The sequence below is a fragment of the Bombus bifarius genome, unplaced genomic scaffold, assembly GCF_011952205.1.
Source record: "Bombus bifarius isolate JDL3187 unplaced genomic scaffold, Bbif_JDL3187 scf7180000009243, whole genome shotgun sequence".
NCBI classification, from domain to species: Eukaryota; Metazoa; Arthropoda; class Insecta; order Hymenoptera; family Apidae; genus Bombus; species Bombus bifarius.
Genome location: NW_022884989.1, coordinates 3192796 through 3214662, shown reverse-complemented (window position 1 = coordinate 3214662; position 21867 = coordinate 3192796). Strand labels below are relative to the sequence as shown.

Here is a 21867-nt window from a genome sequence, read left to right as displayed (position 1 = left end):
TACCTTTTGCGTTTCTCTATAGCAGGTTTTTACATATTTACCATATTTTTACGCGTTGTAAACATTTTAACAATCAATAATTCACACCAACCAAATATTTACGACGAATCATAACTTTGTCTAAGGTGGTCGTAGGCTACGCTACTCTGTTTTTGAAACGGAATCAAAACAACGTGACGAAATGAACGAGTAATTTTTGTAAATAAATAAGAAAATAAATAAATAATCATATTCTAGAGAAGCAACCATTAATGTCGCTGAAAAATCATTTGCATATTTCTAGCGATAGTAGAAACAAAAAACTCTGATATCGGTCGTTTCCACTGGTTTCGTAGTTGTAGAGTTAAGTTTCGCGATAACCGTGATAAATTCTAACTACATCATATAAAAAGAAGAAATCTTTTCAAATTGTACAAGTACTTGGACCCAAAATCTGTCAATACGTTCCAGCTATCTAAATTACCGATTAGCCTGATTTAATTAACAGTGCCACTTAGTACGCGTGTTTTAACAGCGATTTAATCAACAATGTCGGTAAGAAACATCGGAGGAACGATCGGTATATTTTAGAGACAGCGTATCTCGTCAGAGAAGCCACGACCGTGTGGTATCGTCGCTTCGTTTCGCTGTTTACGCTTCGATTGCAAAACTTTGCCAACGTCAACGTCAAAACTCCGCCTTCGGCTGAACATTGTGTTTTCAATTTTCGGAGTACGTTACCACCGAACTGTAAACGAGCCATAACTTTCATTGAGAAATATATTCGACGAGAAAGAAAGTCGCAGCATCGATTCATGGATACTTGACAATTACGTGAATGGCCATTCTGTTGTGTTACAATTGACGCGCCACCTTACTGTATCGAAGAGCAATCGTTCCAGTAATACAAAAATGCTGTCTTATTTATAACTGTATACAGGGTGGTTGGTAACTGGTGGTACAAGCGGAAAGGGGGTGACTCTACGCGAAAAAAGAAGTCGAAAATATAGAATAAAAATTTTTTCTTTTAATTTTCCATCGAGACAACGATCTACAGTGAGATCCGTTATAACGAGCGAAAATTCAAAGTCGATTTTCTCGAAAACAAAGCCTCGAACGAAAAATTTATATTCTATATTTTCCACTTCTTTTTTCGCGTAGAATCACCCCCTTTTCCGCTTGTACCACCAGTTACCAACCACTCTATTATAACGTCGTTATAATACTTTTGCGAATGTAGCTTTCTCTAAGGTTCAACTGCTGGAACATGATCGATATACGAATGTAACGGCGGTTAGAAAAAGCTGCTGAAGGTACGCGATTAAATTCACGATTTGTAAGCGTTTTGTGTTGATAACTCTTGCATGTTAATAAAACCGGTATTTTTTTTAGTCGGCAGATTTTAGTTAACGCGTTGCACAATGACTGACAAATGAAGCAAGACTGGCCAGTTCGAGGTTTTCATCGTAGATAATCACGAGCTTGCCTTTTTACAAGTTGTTTTTACTGTTCGATGGCCTTAATTATATTCGATTTCCCAGTGCGGCGTGTAATGTAAAATTGTCGACCTAGAGGAATATTCCGACTGAATGTACGCGAACGATAATGTTGCGTCAAAGCCTCGGACTTCGAAGACGTGTAAATCTTATGGAATGCAAAACGCAAAGTCTTAGAGACTTTTGAACGAATTCAAGAAGAACCACATCGAATATGTAACGATATAGTTTTCGGAGACGACGATGCGTGATACGGCATTCGAAATCTAAAAACAAATTTCAAGTAACCGTATTTCCATAGTTATCGCGTTAGAAATCCGAGCGTGTACTTTTGAACCGATGAAATTTAAAAATCTCACATCGGCAGTCTAACGTGGCGTTTCTAATCGAAGGAGACGCGCGATGTTGCATCGAAAGTTTCAAATTTTGATCAAAAATTGTATTTCCAGGGAACGCGATTCACTCGAAATCTCAGGATGATATTGTATTAAATTATACGAGATCGTGTTTCCAACGATCTTAAACGTGCCACGAAACGTGCGTTCCCGCTTGTCCGTCGCAAATATTGTTCTATGGTCGAATCGACCACGATGAACGTCTGCGAGCTATTTTCTTCGAAGGCAACGTATTTTACGTCGCCGGAGCAAATATCGACGAGTCGTTCACAGATTTCGTTCAAATCGAGTCGTGTGTTTTCCTTACACGTGCCAGACCGATCAAAGAAATCTGTTGGTAATGTTTGGCATGGAATGACGTGCCTTTTTCACCAAACACGATAAATCTCTGACATCGAGAGGCGTTGTCGATGCCTGAGAAACAAATCGTTTCATAGATTCGCCTACACTACCATTGCTGCTACATTGCGCGTGTAGATCCTTCAGATGGTAAATTTCAAGCCTAGAACCTCTGTATATATGTACATCGTCGTTCATAAATACGCGAATATTTTCATCGATTTCTATTAAAAATACAGAAGAACGTTACTAAAACATACGAATACACAAACGACGCAGACTAATAGTGAGAAACAACAATTAACTATGTTTTTTTTTGTACAATCACCGAATACCCGCAATGTATATCCTATGAAATTGAAATGGTCTATCTGAAGCCTTGCGAGTGGTGTATTAAGATTAAATAGCCAATTTGTCTGTGTCAACCGATTTTGAACGTCATTTCTGGAATTAATCGTTGTATAAATATGAAAGAGCGTCTCCTCTATCCGATACTACGGAATTCGACAACCACGCGAATCAAGGATAATGATCTTCTTAAATAACGAAACTGCTTCGCAATGCTCCACGATTATACTTAACTTTTTTAGTGCGTCTTAATATTTAGAGATAAATTCTGTCGTGTCATAATATTCTACAGCAGCCCCAACGAACGGCAGACAGACAGCATCGTCCTGAACGGTTTTATTTCCGGTTTTATAACTAAATTACATTCTGTCAAAAATAATCAAGCGTCCACGTAGCCCGGAGAACGTAAAGGAAGCAGGAATACGACACTAACATCCGATACATTGACTTGTTTTTCCGACTTACGATGAGTTAAGCAGGGATCGTGCTGCGATACGAGTTAATCCGATATATTCGTTATACCATATCGCAATTTCTCTTCCGCTGTTATTACCACCAGGCATTAGGTGTTCTCGAGTTGATTGCTGCGTGCTATCTTTATGGGCAGCGATAAGGCGATGGAACTGCTGTGGCTGTGCACGCGTGTTCGGATAACGGATGTGTACGTGATAATGGCATATGATATATTTAGCATTGTTTTAAATATATCTCCGCCTTACTTTATCAACGAGGAAGACGAATTAACTGGTAGCTTGTCAATCTCTTGGACGTTCTAATCCTTTTATTTACCAATTTTCTATTGTTTCTTTAAAATTATATTTCGGTTCGTCTTAAAAATCGATTTCATCGTCTTTACGCTTATAACGATTCAACATGACGTAGTTGAAATTGATCTGTCTTTGTTAATTTTTCATTTCTTCGTTACAGACGTATGTATTTGTTTAGCAGTATTAATCAACGCTTGATAGATCATCGACGATGCATCGATACGTTCGATCGCGAAAGAAACAACAGAAGATTTCTGCGCGATTAACTACGATGCTCTGGATAATCTCCTCGTAATATCTCCGCATTTATTGACTAATAATATTAATGATTTACAAACTACAAGTTATACTAGTAGATTTCTTTTTTCTTTATGATTATATAATTTGTCCGCCAGTTAGGATCAGATAATCTATATATAATTTGTAAAATTTACTTGTAAAATTTCATTTTATTTTCTATTATCATATTCTTTGTGCGACTATGTTTATTAACCTTCGTGACTTCTGCCTTATGAAGTTTCATCGATGACACTGATTCAATCGTATAGGGCAAATCGAATATTACTAATAGAACTTTTTAGATATCATTTTTTTTTAAATTAAATAAACCAATGTCGTGATTTCGTTTATCAATCGTAACATGAAAATACCTGTGAATAGCCTTAATTTTTCCACGAACACGATTGCTCTCTTATCATCCCTTATCGTCTGCAGGACTTTCCACGTGCTTTTATGATCGCTCGATCGACTGCACGACGTTGTTAATTGATCCCCAGCGAAGCGTAAGAAAACGTTTCGTTGATACGAAGAGGAGGGAAGCGATCTCGAGCGATCTCCAAGTAAGAATACATCACGGTCGATCGACGCGTCCATCGCTTGCCGTGTAAACGTCATGACGCGGAAAAGTTTTCCACGGAAAACGCACAGCGGGACGCCGGTTTAACCCACTAACACGGTATTTGCCTACGCGTCATATCGTTAGTCGTTGATTCATACGAGCTAATTCAGGCTACGTCAACTTCATTTACCGTAAGATATAATTTCGATTTGTTAAATAAATAGACGATATTTAGAGTATAGAATCGAAACGGCGTGGATCGATGTTTTAATGAAACAATTGACACGGTGAGAAACGTCGTTTAACGCGCTGTCCGGATGAAATGTAACATCGTGTTAACTTCCATGTTGAATGTTTTAATTTCAATAAATAAAAATCGCCAATGTACTAAGTGGAGACTTAAATTTTCTCACTTTCTCATCTGCCTGAAATAAAACTGATTCGAATTACAGTCCGATTAGAATTAATCCATCTTATCTTATTCTCGATGACTTTTAATCTCGCGACTATAGAAGCTGTTGGTTGATCTTCTAATGGTCGGTGCTTAAGCTTCGCATGATTTGGTACACGGGTAGCAACTAATATGATATTTTATTTAATCTTGTGGCGTTCCCATGACCCTCAGACGATCTGGTGTATCCGATCCAACAAACGAACTAATTTACTCTCTTCCTTTTCTCAGCAAACTTCTAGATGCGAATCCGGAGCAAAAATACTTATCTTTCCCACACTGATCGCTTAGCCCCGCTCCCACCTTTCCCGATAGATACCGATCTGAGAAATGTTTTACAAGTAGAACGAACACTGCCGTTTGTAAAATTTTGTATAAACATTAGGGCCCGGGAAAGAGAGTTTGCCTCAGTCGGAAGAAGTAAAAGGTCCTGCCAGCAAGGAAACTGTGCGCAGAAATTGAGAAATTTCATTGAAAGATCATTTTTCCATAAAAGTTTGCGCGGACAAACTTGCAATCTATATAGCTTCGTCTTCATTCGCATACATTCCTTGGGAGCTAGCTCGATATCGTGAAAGTAAGCACATATGTACACATACGTATTTACGAATGTACTTTAAGACAGTAGATTCGCTGGACTTGTACACACCTCTCGTTGTATGCACAAATGTATAAATAATGATAATTTTGAAGATTTTCGACGTGAGTATATTTTCAATGCGATTTAGGGCTTCGGTTATCAATGTGAAATAACGATCTTGAAATAACATTTACCTAGACGCGTGCATATCTGTATATCATAATGAAAGATCATTTTTCCTATCGTTGTTTCTTTTCGCTTTTTACGTTGCATTTTTCGTTTCCTGTCAAACGATAATTACGAAGCGACATAGTGTTACATAGTAACGCGTACAGGAGAAGAAAATTGGCCAGTTTCTACTATTCAAAAAAAAGAAAAAAAAAGATCCAAAAGCCAGCATCTACGCTTTAAACTGATATTTCAAATTCGTGTAATCTTATTTTACTATAGAAAGAAAATTAGCTAAGTTTCATACGAGATTGCACAATTTTTATCGTACAGAGAACTTTATCAAAATCCAACGTCCACGTAAAACTCTGCCGTATTATAGTTCCTTTCGACTCTGTAAACATACTTTGCTTGTTTCCTTACACTTTTTCTTCGGTTTTCGTAGCATGCTCATTTTTAAAATGACAAACGGAAGAAATTTATCGTTCCCGTCACGTTTTCGGTCGTGACAACGAATTTTAAAACATGCGGTCAGATAACGCAACGGGGATTTTTTGCTTCGCATAACATCGCAAGCTTACACCCGTGGGGATTCCCCCGCTGTTCCACACCGCGAAACGCGCAAACACAGCCGATAAGATAACGGCTATGGAGGGCTAAAGGACGAAGATTACGCGTCTATGATGCCAGCTTTCACCAGGCGATATCGTGACAATTGCGACCGGTGGAATTTGCAACGCGACACGTGAGCTTTCGCGATCTTCGAGAAACCCGACGCGTATCCTCGTGCTTTTCACTCGACGATCGACCGGATTTCAAACGAATGACTTTCGGCTGAAGAATGTTAGGAATTGCGAAATTTCGCGAAGTAGATCATAGGTTTCTCTTTCCCTTTCCTTTCTACCTTCTCTTCTCTCTTTATTCCTTAGTTTTTGGAAAAACTTGATTTTACAAATATCGTACCTTATGCTTACCGCGTTATTTTACATTAATGAACAATATACAGGGTGGTTGGTAAGTAGTGGTACAAGCGGAAAGGGGTTGACTCTACGCGAAAAAAGAAGTTGGAAATATAGAATAAAAATTTTTTTTTTATTTTTTCCTTTTTTTTTTAAATAATTCAAAGTCGATTTTCTCGAAAACAAAGCCTCAAACGAAAAATTTGTATTCTATATTTTCTACATCTTTTTTCGCGTAGAATCACCCCCTTTCCGTTTGTACCACCAGTTACCAACCATCCTGTATAATTGCTGCAACCATTTGCTTTAAAAGATACATGTTTTATTGCGAAATATTTATTTTTATCAAACGTCACTCTCAATTATTCATTCGTGCAAATCGATTCTTTGCAACGTTTTAATTTTAGTTGTACTAACAATAAAAATTCCTCACTGTCGTTCGCGTTACTTTTCATCGCGAATTTTTCTATCGTTAAATTTCTCGTTTCTCGAAAATCCTTCTTTTATCGAGAGTTTTTCTATTAGAAATCGTCGAACGTGCTTTTTATTTAGAAGAAGATAAGAATAGAGAAGAAGAATAGAAAGAAGATAATTACAAGAAGATAATTGCAAGAAGATAATTGTAAGATAATTGCAAGAAGATCCATACTGTGTCGCATGATTTATTTGAGCATTACGATTTATGACCTAAATTGGTTACGATTTATCCATCGTTAGAAAATTCCCTCTTACCAAAAGTATTATCTCTCAAATAAAACAATGAAAATTTTGAAAGAACAGTTAGCTTGGGTAACACTAATGGAAGTAGCAACGATAATTCTCAAATTACAAGAAGTATGACATGATAATAAGAACGTTGCGTACGATGACTCGTGTAGTCTTCGCGTAGGAGTGAATATAATCCTTTGATGCATTCGAAGAATGCGCAGGTGTTCACTTGCATTCGCAGATGTCATAATACCGCTTATTCAAACGATTGTCTTTAGTTCTTTTCCGTTTTTCCTCTATTTAACTTGTTGCGAATAAAAGAACATTGTATGCCGCGCTTATGTCACTAATTCATTTGAAACAGACCAATTTTTGATATCTTTGTAATCATTGTGAAATAATTGGATGCTTAAAACACGATACACGCGAATGATAAAAAAGACGCGAAAGAACTTAAAGACGTTACGGAATTTTCTTCTCTTCTGAAAACTAGTTGGAGAGACCAATTACACTGTGTGAACGCGTAAAATTCAACGAATACAGCCAACTTTCATCAAGATTAATTGTTTGAATATTAAGTTCTGAGAATACGTTCGCCCAACATTTTTCATAACGCGATGACTACACTTTTATCAAGTACTACGTACGCTGACCAAACTATAATATAAACCACTTCTTCCGGAACGATAGTTTACTTTCCTTTAAATAAAGACAAAAGAAATTGAAAAATAAAGACCGAAGAAGAAACGAAATTTCACGCGATGAAACTGTAACTACCATCGCTGTGTAATTACGAGCCACGAGGATATGCATTGTTCGGACGTCAGCAACGATGTTGCTGAATCTCGGTCCACGCATTACCAGTTTAACAGCCAATCGCGGTGCATCAGCGGATTTCGGTTAATTAAAAAATCTCAATTACGCCGAAAAAATCGTAGGAAAGAGTCTGCGAAAATACGATATCTGTCCTGATTTCGACGCGTACCAGAGACGTAGAAAAATATATCGAGCAACGTCCATGAAACGGACAAACGATCGTATTTAATCGTTTCTTACGAGACTTTCTATCATTTCGTAATAGAACAATACGACAGTATCGTAAAAAGAAAAGAGGGAAGAAAAGGCGAAGCAAAGGAAATTTCGAATTTCGTTTCGAGGAAGAAGAAAAACGGCAGGAAAGAGATAGCGAAAGAAAGGAGAGGAGAACTTGCCACAATGAAAACTTATGCGCAAATGGAGTCCAAGGTTTCTCCCCAATTATTCTACGATTCCACTGATATTCTTCTATTCACTCGGACGTTATCAAGATCCGTTGGGAAAAGAGAACAATCGAAGAATAAAAGAGAAGAAATCGCAAGTTTTACACTGGTAAAGCCAGCGTTACAAAATTTCCAACAACGAAGTATCGATGACTAGAATTGGCGCGCGAACGGAATCCAAGATTTCTCCCCAATTGTCCCACGGTGCCTTCGCCCCGCCGTTGCCAGAATTCGTTACAAAAAAAAAAATCGGGTTAATTCGATGCACGGTGATTCGGGGCGGTCGCGGGGGGAGATCCGGGTGCACAATGCGTGCGAAGAAGCGACGCGGTGTTCTCGGCGTCGCGTCGCGACGTCGTTCTCGCTGCGAGTGAAAGTCATCCGCCGGTAATGAATTCGGAATTTCAGCAACTATGCGAGATCTCATGCGTGCGGGGAACAGGTTCGAAAGCCGTGTTTCCAACGGAGATGCAAAACGATGCTGAGAGAGGATTAGCGTAAGGAAGAAGGAGGGAAAATACGGGCAAGACAGCATGAAAAAAAAGAAAGAGTAAGAGTAAAAGACATATAGAGACGGATGCATAGAGAGGGAAGGAAACAGACAGAGAAAGCAGACACAGCGAAGAGAGAAGATCGAAGAAAAGGAAAGGCTCGGCCAGGAAAAGGAAGACGGACGAAGTAATCTGCGCGCCGGAGCGAGAAAGAACGAGAGTGTAAGAAGGATGTAGCACAGTATGTAGGATACAGAGAGGCACGCGCGCGTGCGAACGATCGTTTCTACCGGTCGCGCTCGCACGATCGCTCGCGGAATTTCCGGCCTAAATCGTTCTCGCGGCGCGCTCGTACGACCTTGCGAGGATTTCACTACTGGAGGACTCTGAAAGCGACTGACGAACCGGAGAACCTCCTCTCACGTCGCCATCGCCGTATAGCCGTATAGTACACAGTATGCGGCCTACCTATTTGACAAGTCTATATAACGTTACGTACATATTTTATTCTTCCTATTTATACGTATATACGCACGTATCTATGGTTTTTAAAGTATTGTTTTATTTATTTATCAACGTCAGATATTTTTATTAAACACAGCGTTTTCTTCGTATTATCTTCTTAATCTCTTCGAGAGTGGATTATCTTTTGTTCGTGAGAAAAATTGACTTTTTAACATCAGAAATACGTACTCTTCGTAATATTCTTTAGAAATTTTTCAAAAATCGTGACAAAATCTAATTCGTAGAGTCGAAGTCGCGAGTGATTTGGCGATCCCGAAGATAACACAGGATAACGGAGAAAGAGATAATCAGGTGGAAAGATGATCCGTCGAAACGTGTCTCGGTGGACTGGCAGAACTTAGCTCGTATCAAAACGATCGATAAACGCGTTTCATTCTCTCTCTCTCTCTCTCTGCCGCTCTCTTTATTCTCTCTTCTTCACGATGACAATTAATAACGACGATGCGCGTCGTCGATTTCGATTTAGACACGCCACAGCTTTCCGAGAACGAATCGACAGCTCCTACGACTTTGCTCCCGATTAATTATACCGACTTCTATCGATGCTTCGTTACTGGACACGCTTGTCACTCGCGATCATCGTTTGCAAGTTATACATCGTTTAAAGAAGTTTCACAGGGGCTGCGAACACGACGCGAGAGATCACGTGTTGCGAAGACAGGGATGTTCAGGGGATGGATGTGTCGATTAAAACGCTTCGAATTTACGAACGTAGTTAGGGGACTTGTAAATTGCAATGAATATTAAAGAAGAGGATATGTTCTTGGACGAACGGCGAGTAGATGGATTAATGGATTTCGCAAGTGGATTTTGCAAGAGAACGAAGTTTTCCACGGGAGTTGGCGAGTTACGAGGATAATTTTTTGTATGCGTAGGGTGTAAAGGTAGTTTGGAAATTTGATTTTAGAAGTTAGACCGTGGCAAAGTGTAAGAAATTGTAGTAGAATACTTATTACGCAGTGGTGTAACAACTGGAGAAGAACGTAACGATACTTTTCTTACGTTCAGTTAATCTGCCATGAAATTATCCGTAATATTTTTTTCAATAATTATTTCAATAATTATTTATATTTGATTTTCGACAATAGTGAAAATTGTTCGCGCCATATACCGTTACAAAGATCCGCGTATCTTTTATTAAACATAAATCGGATGAAAGGAATGTCTGGCAATCGTTGGAACATAAATTTAAAGAGCGTTTATTTTTATACTAAACACTGTACGATAACGCGTACACGTACAAGTAAAAGTTGCTCGTTTCCTCGTATCCCAATTTCAATCGAATAAATGCCAGTCGTTCCACCGCAAACACCAAGAGAGAAATTTTTGTTACAAACAGATTGATTTCTTCACGCCTGAGTAAATTGACTTGAATAGAAATCGCGACTGACTTTGCCGTCTCACGATTCCAGATACGATTTGTTTCGGGCAATTTTGCTCGCTTTGCTTCATAAATACCGCTACTTCTGTGTACAGGGTATTTGATGATTCTAACGGCATAGTCGACTAATGATTATCCGAAAATCTGTTTAACGGTATCGGCTGACGCAAACCACCTTTTCTAAACATCTTCGGCCATCGTATATGGCTCACGATCGAACCTTGAACGCACCTGCTCGATCCAGCGGTTTCACCCGCTTCGCGTGATTGCACCGAAAATACGATTCGGTCGTTTCCTCAAATTCCTTGCGCAACCAAAGTCTAATCTATGCACTGTCAGTTGTAATTCCAGATTTTCTGATCGATAGACACCTAGTAACTAGTGCGAAGATGCTCGCTGTTCTTAGTGAAAATACCTGTACGAGGGTAGAATCGCCGCTGGCAATTGGTTTACTTGTTATCGTTATCGTCATTCCGGGAATTTTTCAATCCGTCGTCGTACATCGTCTCTCGTGAGAGCATTCGAACAGTCGTATAGCAACGTTTCCCGAATGTATCGAGTATGTTGCACGAAAGATTTACAACATCGTTAAATGTTTAAATATATCGGCAATTCAACAAGATTTTTAGAACAGCCATATAATATTTCACAAAATATCATAAAAATGTTTAAACGACCAATTTAATGCAACCATTTTCGTATTACGTGATATAATTTCTAATTTTTCTACTAAGCTAGCGATCTTTGTATTTATGTTTTTTAAACTTCTATATGCCTTTCTAAATCGATTAACGATTTTACGCTATTAATCGTCGTCATAGAGTCTCATTACGATATTCATGAGATTCCAGAAACATCTATACCACGCACATAACGTATTTATACGAATTTTTTATCGTAAGTGTTCGAACGTATTCGTGTGCCACCGTGGGTCATCACGGACCGCATACCTGAATACTGGAAATAAGTCGAAACAGATATGACAATTGTTGGATAGAATATTTCATACTGAGAACTGTCGACAGAGAAGATTAGCGTGAAAAATCGTTCGATGGAAAAATATTTGTCCTAAATATTCGCCACGCGTGAAATCTACCGTGAAAGATCTATACGTATCGTGAAAATTCGTTTCTTGCGATGAATATCGCCAACAATCATACACTGTCATGTTCTACGCGAAAGCTTGTCCCATGCGATCTTTACTACGAAAAATTATTCGTTTCGATATTAATTTCAATCCAATACGAAACTTACTACAAAACGCTATTCCAGGTAAAATTCATCGCAAAAAATCATCGAGTAGCAACGGCAAAGACGCGATTGGACGCGATCCCCTTCGATATCGTTTCCCTCTGCGGGATCATCGAACTGCGGTAAAGGTGGGAAAACGGTGTGACAGAAGATGACCGAGAAGGTGAATCGTTGGCTGGAAACAGACGTTTGAAATATTCATACGTTCGTTCAGGAGGGTTCGTTCTCGATACTCGCGCCGATGTCGTGACCGAGGAGAGAAACTTGGCGAAACGAGGGCGCGCGTTGCCCCTTTCCAAGGGGAGCCAGGAAAAAGGGATCGGATGAGGGAAACGCAGAAAGAAACCCTCGACTGGACTGAAGACTGAGTCAGAAAAAGAGAAGGGGAAGGGAACGAAGGGAGAGAGAGAGAGAGAGAGAGGAAGAGAGAAAGAGAATCAACCAAAAAGGGTATAAAATTCTTTGTGTCACAACCTTGATACGCGGAAGAAAGACCTTGGAAAGGAGAAATAGCGAAGAGGCAGGGATTAAAATAAAAAGAAATACAGGAGGGTAGATCTTCAGCAAGGTAAACGCGGAGATCCGTGGAAAAAGAAAAAGAGAGGAATTGCAAAGTTAAAGAGTGATGGCTGGCGGTATAAACAAAGTTGGAAAAACAGAGCCTCGTGGTATACAGGGTGATTCACAAGCAGCTGATTCACAATATTATTCCGTTATCAGTGAAGTTAGAAAAAAAACGAATAAAGAGGATGAATAGGTTCGACAGAATTAACGAATTTCTTGAAGTAGTATTTCCAAGTTTCTGGAGTACTCGCTACTTTGTTAGGAAAAAGATGTTTTGTAAAAATCAGAGTAACACGAAGAAGGTTCATGAATAAGAAAGGACAAGTTCTTGGTGAACTAAACGTCTGTTACTTATTTTTCACTGAAATAAAAATAAAAATAAAGCCCACTTTTCTTACTTAAGAACGACATTATCTCCTTAATTTATCGTCTCTACATTCAATCGTTTCTAATAAAAATTGTGACAGATTCGATACATTCCGTAGACACCGTAATTCGAATTTTCTGAATCTCACCGTATGCAGCTGTATAAACCGTGTTTATGTTTCGTGGCACTCTAACGGGGCACCACCCTGTATAGTAGGTACTGTAGGTATACCAGCGCAAACGAAGAGGAAAACTCGCGGAGAGAAAGCACTGTTCCGAAGGGAACGCGGAAATCGGGCAAACTGAATACATACATACACAGAGTCCAGGTATTGCTATAGAGCCAGGTGTACTCGTCTCTTGCCTTGGCCGAGCCGGATACGAGAAAAAAAGGGGGAAAAAGTACAGTGCGCGATGGACGCAGAGGAGAGAAACGAGTCTGCATATTTCATGCAAAATCGTCCTCACGTTCGGTTGGAAGCTCGCGTGCAGCACGTGCTCTACTCGCCGATAGCTCCCGTCGGCGTCGTACCGTGGAAAGCACTCGGGTGCGCCTACACTGAACTTCCATACAATGTGACATAGAGAGAAAGAGAGAGAGAGAGAGAGAAAGAGAGGAGAACAGGTGGTGGTGGAGAAGGAGAAAAAGGAGAGAGTCTATTATAGCTATAAGCAAGAGTAGTCGGTGCATCACAGAGAGAGGAGAGAACTTTACGAGCCTCTTCACGAAGCTTCGTTCCTCCTCTTCCTTCGAGCGTGGGTGGAGTTCGCTGTTACCTGTGTACACCGAGCTCTATGAGGGGACTTTAGAAGCGGAAAAATTGTTTTTTTTTTTTTTTTCTTCAAGCATGGAAACTTCGACGACTTGCACGTGGATAGGGAAACCGAGGATCTCGAGTACTCGCGATTGATGAGCGAGGGAACGATTAGTATGCCTGTAAGTACGTGGATGAACGTGGCTATGGATCCGTGAATACAGGCGTGGTTTGATTGGTGGATGAACACAGTGCTTGCGTACGGGATGGATGCTAGAACGATGAGCTGGCTCGATCGAATACGCAAACCAAGAGATTTCTAAGTAGGATTGGAAAATTTACGGCAGACGTTTGCATTGGTTTTAGTTAATCGGCCTTGCACGGTATTCCATTTTTACGATCAACGTAAACTATACTCGCATCACAGAACGGAAATATAAATACACTGGAATAATACGGTTTCTGTGAAAACAACGATTACACTGGGTAGAGAGTCCTTCTTCGTCTTAATTTTCTTATTTTTTTTATAGCGTTTATCGTACGTCTAATAGGAATTTCATTATGAACAACTCTTGTTTTATAGACAATATCGGGACAAACTCGTGGCATGGCTGATACTTTCGTTTCGCTGAATATACATCGCGTAGCTGTAACGATATTTTACATCTGATTTTACGTACGATGTTACAATAATAAATGGCCAATGATCCTTCAAACATCTATCAAAAAATCATACAGCATAAGAGGGTAAAAAGACACGAAAACGTGCATTTTCCTACCGTTTCGCATCAATCCTCGACGAACAAATAATACATCAATATCTACGATGAATTATTTCGATCAGGCAGCTACAACCGATACACGTATAACATATCCGATTTAGCGTAACCCTATTATCCATACAATCATCTACCGACCAAACAATCAGACCAATTAATCCGATATTCGGATATTTATATGCGTGGCAAAACCGGTTCGACTAATGACTCGGATATACCATCGTCTCGAAGAGATTAAAAACGATTAATTAGTGATCAATAAACATTAACATGAACAATATTAATAACGATATTAATAACGAATACCATCGTGAACGTAATAAATAAATGCCGCTATCTAAAGAAATGGATTCTCCAGCGGTGTATCTAACGATCGAAAACTCGTTCGTTGTTTATTAATAAAACCGATAACCGGAAGCTGAAACTCGTCCGTGAACTCACGATAGCGTCTATTTCCTGACCGATGTATCCTCCTGTGAGAACCCGATCTTCTCCCGAATTCTTTCATCGGCAATTAGCACCGCATCGAGTCCCATCGATTCGAACGGTTAATATTCATGGGCTGTGCCGCGTCTTGCATACTTAACCGATCGCTTCGTAGCAGTTCCCAAGGAACGTAAACCGTTACTCAGTCACCTGGCCGCTTATTTTTCGAAGGAGGAAACGTCCCCTGCGGAGATCAACGGCCCAATGATCGCAATTATGCAAATTTCCGTTTACTCTTGTCCAGAATTCTATGGAGAGTTTGTTCTTGCTTTACGTAATACGCTCGCCGTTTCACCAAGTTCAAGTTTCAATAATTTCGCTACATGTTACGCGATTTCATACGATACGTCACACGTAGCAATTAATTCGCTGCTTTGCATCGAATTGTAAAGCAACAGCTTTAACGCGTATGAGACATGGTAAAATATATGGTGACATAACTACGAGAAGTATTAGGTAAATATTATATGCTTATTATGTATACGGTGATACGTAAAACAAAGACACAGGGTCAGTCAACGACTTCGATATTGTCAGAAACCGATTTTTCTACCTTTCTGTCGCGATAAATATTGGTTTTGACATGCCACACTGTGCCTGTTAAGTAAATACACACAACGATGTCTTTATAGTCGATGACACATTCTTTGAATTCTTATTCTTCCTATGACAAAGTGGGATTCGCCCCTCGATGGCTGTGGGCGATCAACACATCCGTAACGTTTAGTACAGTCGTCACGATGAGTTGCGGATTACGATTTATGACAGCGATACCGACGCGCTGCTTGCTTCGACACGACAACAAGGGGAGTTACAGATTTTACGATAACGCCAGTCATATTTTGGGTAATTTCGTCTGTATCAAAGGCATGCACGTCGGAGTATCCGAGAATAATTCAATTATTTTTCTCTGCTCTTTTCAGTGAATTCCTTTTATACTTGGTTTTCTTTCTTCGTGGTTGTTTCACTATCTCGTACTTTATCGTTGTAATTACATTTTTTACGAACTCTTACTCACAACACTCTGCCTGTTTGCGATTCAGTGTATGCTAATTTTTCCTCTTTAAATGTTTTCCCTGTGTTTCCTATTTTATGCAATTTTTTTATCCAACATCCGACAATCCTTTGGATCTTTCTTTCCTTCATTTCGTCTGGCATCTTGAAATGTTCTCTTCTTTTATCCTTTCTTAGATCAAATCGCCATATCGGGGGAAGTGCGTACTTCGCGTCAAACTTTTCCCACGTTAGTCCTACATCCAGCTGATATAAAAACCAGTCTCGATGCTTCGCTTTTATAAGACTTTCCCATTCCATCCTACGCATTCCATCTTATTCTAGTGTTTTCTCCGTTTTCCATTTACGAGACATTTTTTGAAGTCTTTTCTCTTCGTCATTCCTAAAGTTCAAATAACTTTCAGTAGCTTTTGCAAAAAATATGCTTGTGAAACTCTTCGTACTTCACTGCCAGTACGCATATGTGTAAACACCAGATATTCCTATTCATCGAATAAAGCCAGCAAAAGAAAAAAGCCATGCTTCGTTCTCGGCAAACAGCTGTGAGTTGTACGAGCAACGAGAGGCTACGTTACGCCAGAAGTCTCCTTTCTGAATAACTCTATATCATACGTATACGTATGTACTTATAGGTCTCTCTGTATGCTAGCGATAATACATAGATCAACTTAAAAATTTCACCTTCACTCTGCCTACGAATGTTAGCAAAAACTTCGTCTTGTTTTCCAAACTACTAGGAATTTCCAACTTCCACAGAGATTAGTGGCACAAGAAAATGGAACAAGATTAACGGAACGGATGGATTAATTAACGAATGGATTAATGGAACAAGAATTACATATTTATCAGATTGTTTCTGATAAATATAATAATAATACACATAAATATTTCTCGTAGAGAATCTAGTAGTCTCTGTAAATGATACAAGGACGTACGAAAAGTCAATGGAACATTGAAATGCAGACGAAGGGTTCTCTCGAACGATAAGAAATCTTTAACCGAGGATAAGTACGGACGAAGAACTTTCTACAAATAGAGAAACATAAACAGTAACATTAACAAACCACATGAGTATCGCGAGCTGCTCACCATACGTGATAATACGTCATATCAAGTAACATATCGACGCATTGTAATTACAAACTGATTGGATAAAGAGTTAATTTAAATTGTCTAGAATATATCGTGGGATGGCGAGCAACAGCCTGAAAATCATCGATCTTCTAAGCATTACTATCGAGAATGAAATCGTAGCAAGCTAAAAGCCAACGAGACTGCAGCTCGTGGAGCTGGACGATGATATCAGTCGGTGGACGAGCGGCTAATTTCGATGTGTATATTGCACACGAACAAGGAGAATCCAGTTTTACAGGTTTTGGATCGTTCGGCGGAACCGTTCCCTCGTCACGATCGCACACGTACGTGTATACTGTATACACACGGTTTGTACCTAAAAATAGGATTCGCGTTCCAAATTGCAACGAGATTCGCGGCGATGCATGATTTACAAGGACGACGTCGACCGCGCACAGCTCAACAACCAACGAGGCTAGTTATCGAGTAGCTCGCCCGTTTTTCAGGCGAATCGCGCGAGATTACCGCACGATCCAAAAACAGCCGAGTAGTTGGATAAGCTGACCGAACGAGCGTTCGTTGCATGAAAGTTCGATGAGAGTTCGATGGCGTCATAACTATGCGTCAATCGCAGACTTTTCCGCTAAAAAGGCTCGACGTCCGACAGATCGCGCGAAATCATCGAGAGAAGCAAAGCTACAGAGTTTCGCGCGTTCGCGCGAATGAACGAACCGTTGCTTCCGGCGCGCGATTCCGCGTCTATTGGCGCGCTCATTTTGGTAAAAAGTCTCGTTGTTTGCCATTATTCTCAAATATTTTGCGATACACGCGTGGTCTCAGACGCGGGGACACATTTCTCATGCAACTTGGCGAACTGGTAAGAGGGAACGTAGCCTGGCAAAGGTCTTTGGAACCAGTTTTACCAGACGTCTCACGGTTCGCCGACTGAATTTTATAATATTCGCCTGGTGACCAATTGAGACGGTGCTCGCCTTTTTCTCTCTCTCTCTCTCTCTCTCTCACTCTCTCTCTCTCTTCTTTATGCCGGTTAATTTAATGCAATAATAAAAGTCGACATACGGTGAGAACAGATCGAACATTCGCCGCAATACCATGTAAACGACTAATATAGTCGTTAAATAATAGGAGGATAAAAAAGATTGCCATAAAGTACGATCGTATCGTATCTTCCTCTCGATACCATTAACGTCTGCGAAAATAATATTTATGTAATGCTTCATAGAGAATTGAGTCACTCGTGACGTGTTTCTTTCATTAATCGCGAAATCCGTGTATTCTACTGTCATTGTCTGTGAAATAAAATATGCAAATTTCCGTGGAAAAGATGCATAGAATATTGAGAATATCGCTAATACGATATTGAAAAATGTCGACAACATCCGACCTATGGTGATATAATATTTGGCGAGCGAAACGAATCCCCGCTCTATTTCTTAAAAGTATAAGAAAATATCTATTTTCATGAACGTTCGCAGTCTAGTAATAATCGGCCTGTAAACTGTTTTTAAAAATGTTCAATATGCCAATAAAATTCGAGGAATTTTTTTTACATAAAATTCAGATTGCTTCGCGCACGTAATATTACGAGTCTTTGTTTCCTAATTAATGCACGAACCAGCATCCTCGAGGCGCTTGGAGACCAGTTACAAAACAGGTATCGAAGTTTGCCTCCTTTCTATCGCTAGGGAACCTGTTCCTTTTCGTCAATAAATCAAAGGCGAAAGCAACAATTCGAGCTGGCCAGAGAAAGCAAATCGCTCTGTACACGGTATCACTGTCGCCACTGTATTATTTGCGACAATAGACACGCACGATACGCGTTATCTTTCGTGGATACGACTCGGACTAGATACCATGATATTACTTTACATAAACATATTAATGGCAGTGTAAAAAAAATATCGCGCATGATAATAGAGGCAGTCATAATAAGACTTTCGCTAATGGTTCAGTACACAACATATTCCGACCATTTTCTAACATTTAAATGTATATTGTATTACGTTAGATAACGTTACGTGGCTTTGGTTGTGTCTACGTGGTGATCTGTAAATTTTGTATCTTGACAGACCAAACTTTTGATAAGATACTTCTATGTATAGTCGATATAAAAATATTTGTTCGTTTTGCCGTATCAGAGTCTTTAAATAAAAAAATTGTTATACATTTGTTTTCTTTAAACCTTGAGATATTAATTAGAATTATCTTCAGATATTATCGTTAAGCAGCGGATGTAACTTCAATTATAAGTATACGAGAATTCATTTACAAGTTTACGCTATTTCTATGATATTACAGAGCATCGAGTTCGTTTCTACAAAGCACGTAGTTGTAATTTGTAGCTATAACTTCTGCAAATCTAAGTAAAAATTACGAGATAGATAATTTAGAATTATAAAACTCAAATACTTCGCGATAAAAATGTTCATCTCCAGCATCAACTGTACGTTCTCTAACGATATCCTCAGCCGTATGCCGCAAAATAACTCGAAAAGTTAGACACGAAAAACAAAGAGCATCCAGAGAAATTATTTTACGTGTGTCACGATATTTAACAAAACTTTCGTCCACCTCGAAAAACGTCCAATGCATGCGCGCGTTACTCCGTCCTTCTACAGACGGCGCTATATTTCAACGAGCGGCAAAAAGGGAAAGAAATATCTACGAAAATCCCGGTAATTTCTCAGAATGGCGAGAGACCAAGAGTAATACGTGTGAACGCGCATGTATAACACGGAATATTATCAAGCACATCACAGGCGTAACACACCGCGTGAACGAAAAAGGGAGGGAAAATTAATGGCGAGGAGCGCAACACCCGCATATTGCCTACATGCGCGCAAGGCCGCAACGATAAAGATACACCTAATATACGTACACGTACGTAGAATGTGTCCCGTATTCAACGCTTGCGGATCCTGCCGATGCCAGACGATCAGCGTGATTCGTTGTGCCACGTTTTCACGCGCTCGTAAAACCAACTGTAACGATCCTGGGATAGGGCAGTTTTCAGCCTAAATTCTGTTATATCGCGTGTCTCGTCTTCTAAAGGGATACGACGACAGCGATCGAAAGCTTCTCCGTTGATTGTTCTTTTATTCTTTTATCTTCGTCCAATAATTCTCAGTGGTTTTCCGATGATCTCGTTTCAAACGGAAAAAGGTTCTATGAATTTCGTCGGAAGAGTTTGCTATTTTATAATAAAGAATTATTCACTGGATTAATTACTAGTAAATAACGTCACTTTGATCGTGTCGCGTGTTTCTATGGTACTTTGAACGTTTCGATGGTTTTCATTTGAAAACGAAAAACGTTTTGTTCTACGAATAATTTTTGTTGCTTCGGGTCTGAATTGGTTAGTATTTCGGGGTTCTGTTTGATTTTGGTCACGAGATACGCGCTGCTTCTTATTCGGTAACAAAACATGTACGTCGTATGGACAGTACATATACATATGATAACTATCGGTTCCAAGAATCTTCAGAACATCAACGTCGTCTGGAGTTTGGGTAATTCGCAACCATCGACGCAACGTCTTCAATCCTCGCATTCACGTCACTCCTCTTCTCGTAGCTATCCGATTATCTGCTAAATTCACTAAAGAATATTTGAAGATTTCGTCAATCGTAAAATTATTCGACTGTTGTAGAAAATTCATTAGATCTAAAAAGGAAGATAAACACGTATGCATAAATGGATATATCACGAATGTGTGCAAGGGGCCGAAAATGTCTGGAACTCGAGATGTTTCGGGCAGGTCGAGCAGAGTCGAGTTGTCGAAAGTACGTATTCGAGAATATCTAGAGTACGAGTCCTAGAAACGATTAAGATCTAAAATCTACTTCGTTGGACAGCGATCTGATATTTGTTCAACTCGCCGAAAGATGGCCACTGGAGGCCCATTCGTCGGGCCAGCTGTTAACACGCGAAACGTTCAATTATTTCAGAGTGACCTACTTTTTATTGTAGTACTTAGATTCGACTGTTGGAATAGTAAGTGGGTCACGCGTAAAAGTAACTGTTACGGCAGCGATGTGTTTCGTACTGGTGGCGGCCGCGCCATGAAATATCGCCTTAAGCGAAAGAAACGTACGCGCGCGCACCTGTGCGTGTCGTGTGGGTACGTAGCAGCGAGGTGCGTGTCGTGTGGCAACACGCGGAACGCGTGTGCACGCGCAAACACATCGAGAAGGAAGCGATCGACGAGAGAAAAAGACAATAAAACGCACGGAGTGGAGCTTCCGGCTACTGCCGGATACAGAAGCGATTCTCGTCTCGGCGTTTTGCCTTTTAATCGCCTGAAATCACGAGACTCGAACGAACAACCGTTCCCACGTAAAAGTGGAATACTTTTACGCATGCCATTAACAAGTCAATGAATTCTTCGGTATAAAGCGAATCTCGAACATACACGGTTACTTACGAATAGAACGTTTCAAAATTTTCTTCGAATCGATCGAATGGGTTAGCTGACGATAACGACGGATACGACCGTTTATCCAGCAATATGTTGCCCTTTCTAGGAAGATTTTAATTCAAATCGTTTCGCAAAATGTCACCGCGAGATGCGCCACGGTGGATTTATACGGTCGATTATCAGCCGGAGAGATCATGATTTCCTGGTACAACGTATTCTCGGTAGCGACCTGTGGAGCTCTTGGGGAAAAAAGCGAGAAGCCCCGACGTCTTGACGTTTGTCGAGCGGAGCCAATAACGTGCTGTTCTTGGATAAAATATACATACGTAGCGGACAGCAAGAAACCGAGTGAAAGGCAACAATGTGAAGGTAAGCCTGCGCATGCTCTACGTATGCTAACTACACACGTATACACGAAAGGCCGTCGGTATCGTTGAAGTACGTATTTTACACGGG

The 21867-nt window shown here is 40.0% G+C and overlaps 1 protein-coding gene across 1 annotated transcript in view; it reads right to left on the bottom strand.

The window, feature by feature from the left end:
* Nucleotides 1–21867, bottom strand: part of LOC117214668 (RNA polymerase II elongation factor Ell) — a 147747-nt gene that overhangs the window by 65877 nt on the left and 60003 nt on the right. The window lies entirely within an intron of this gene.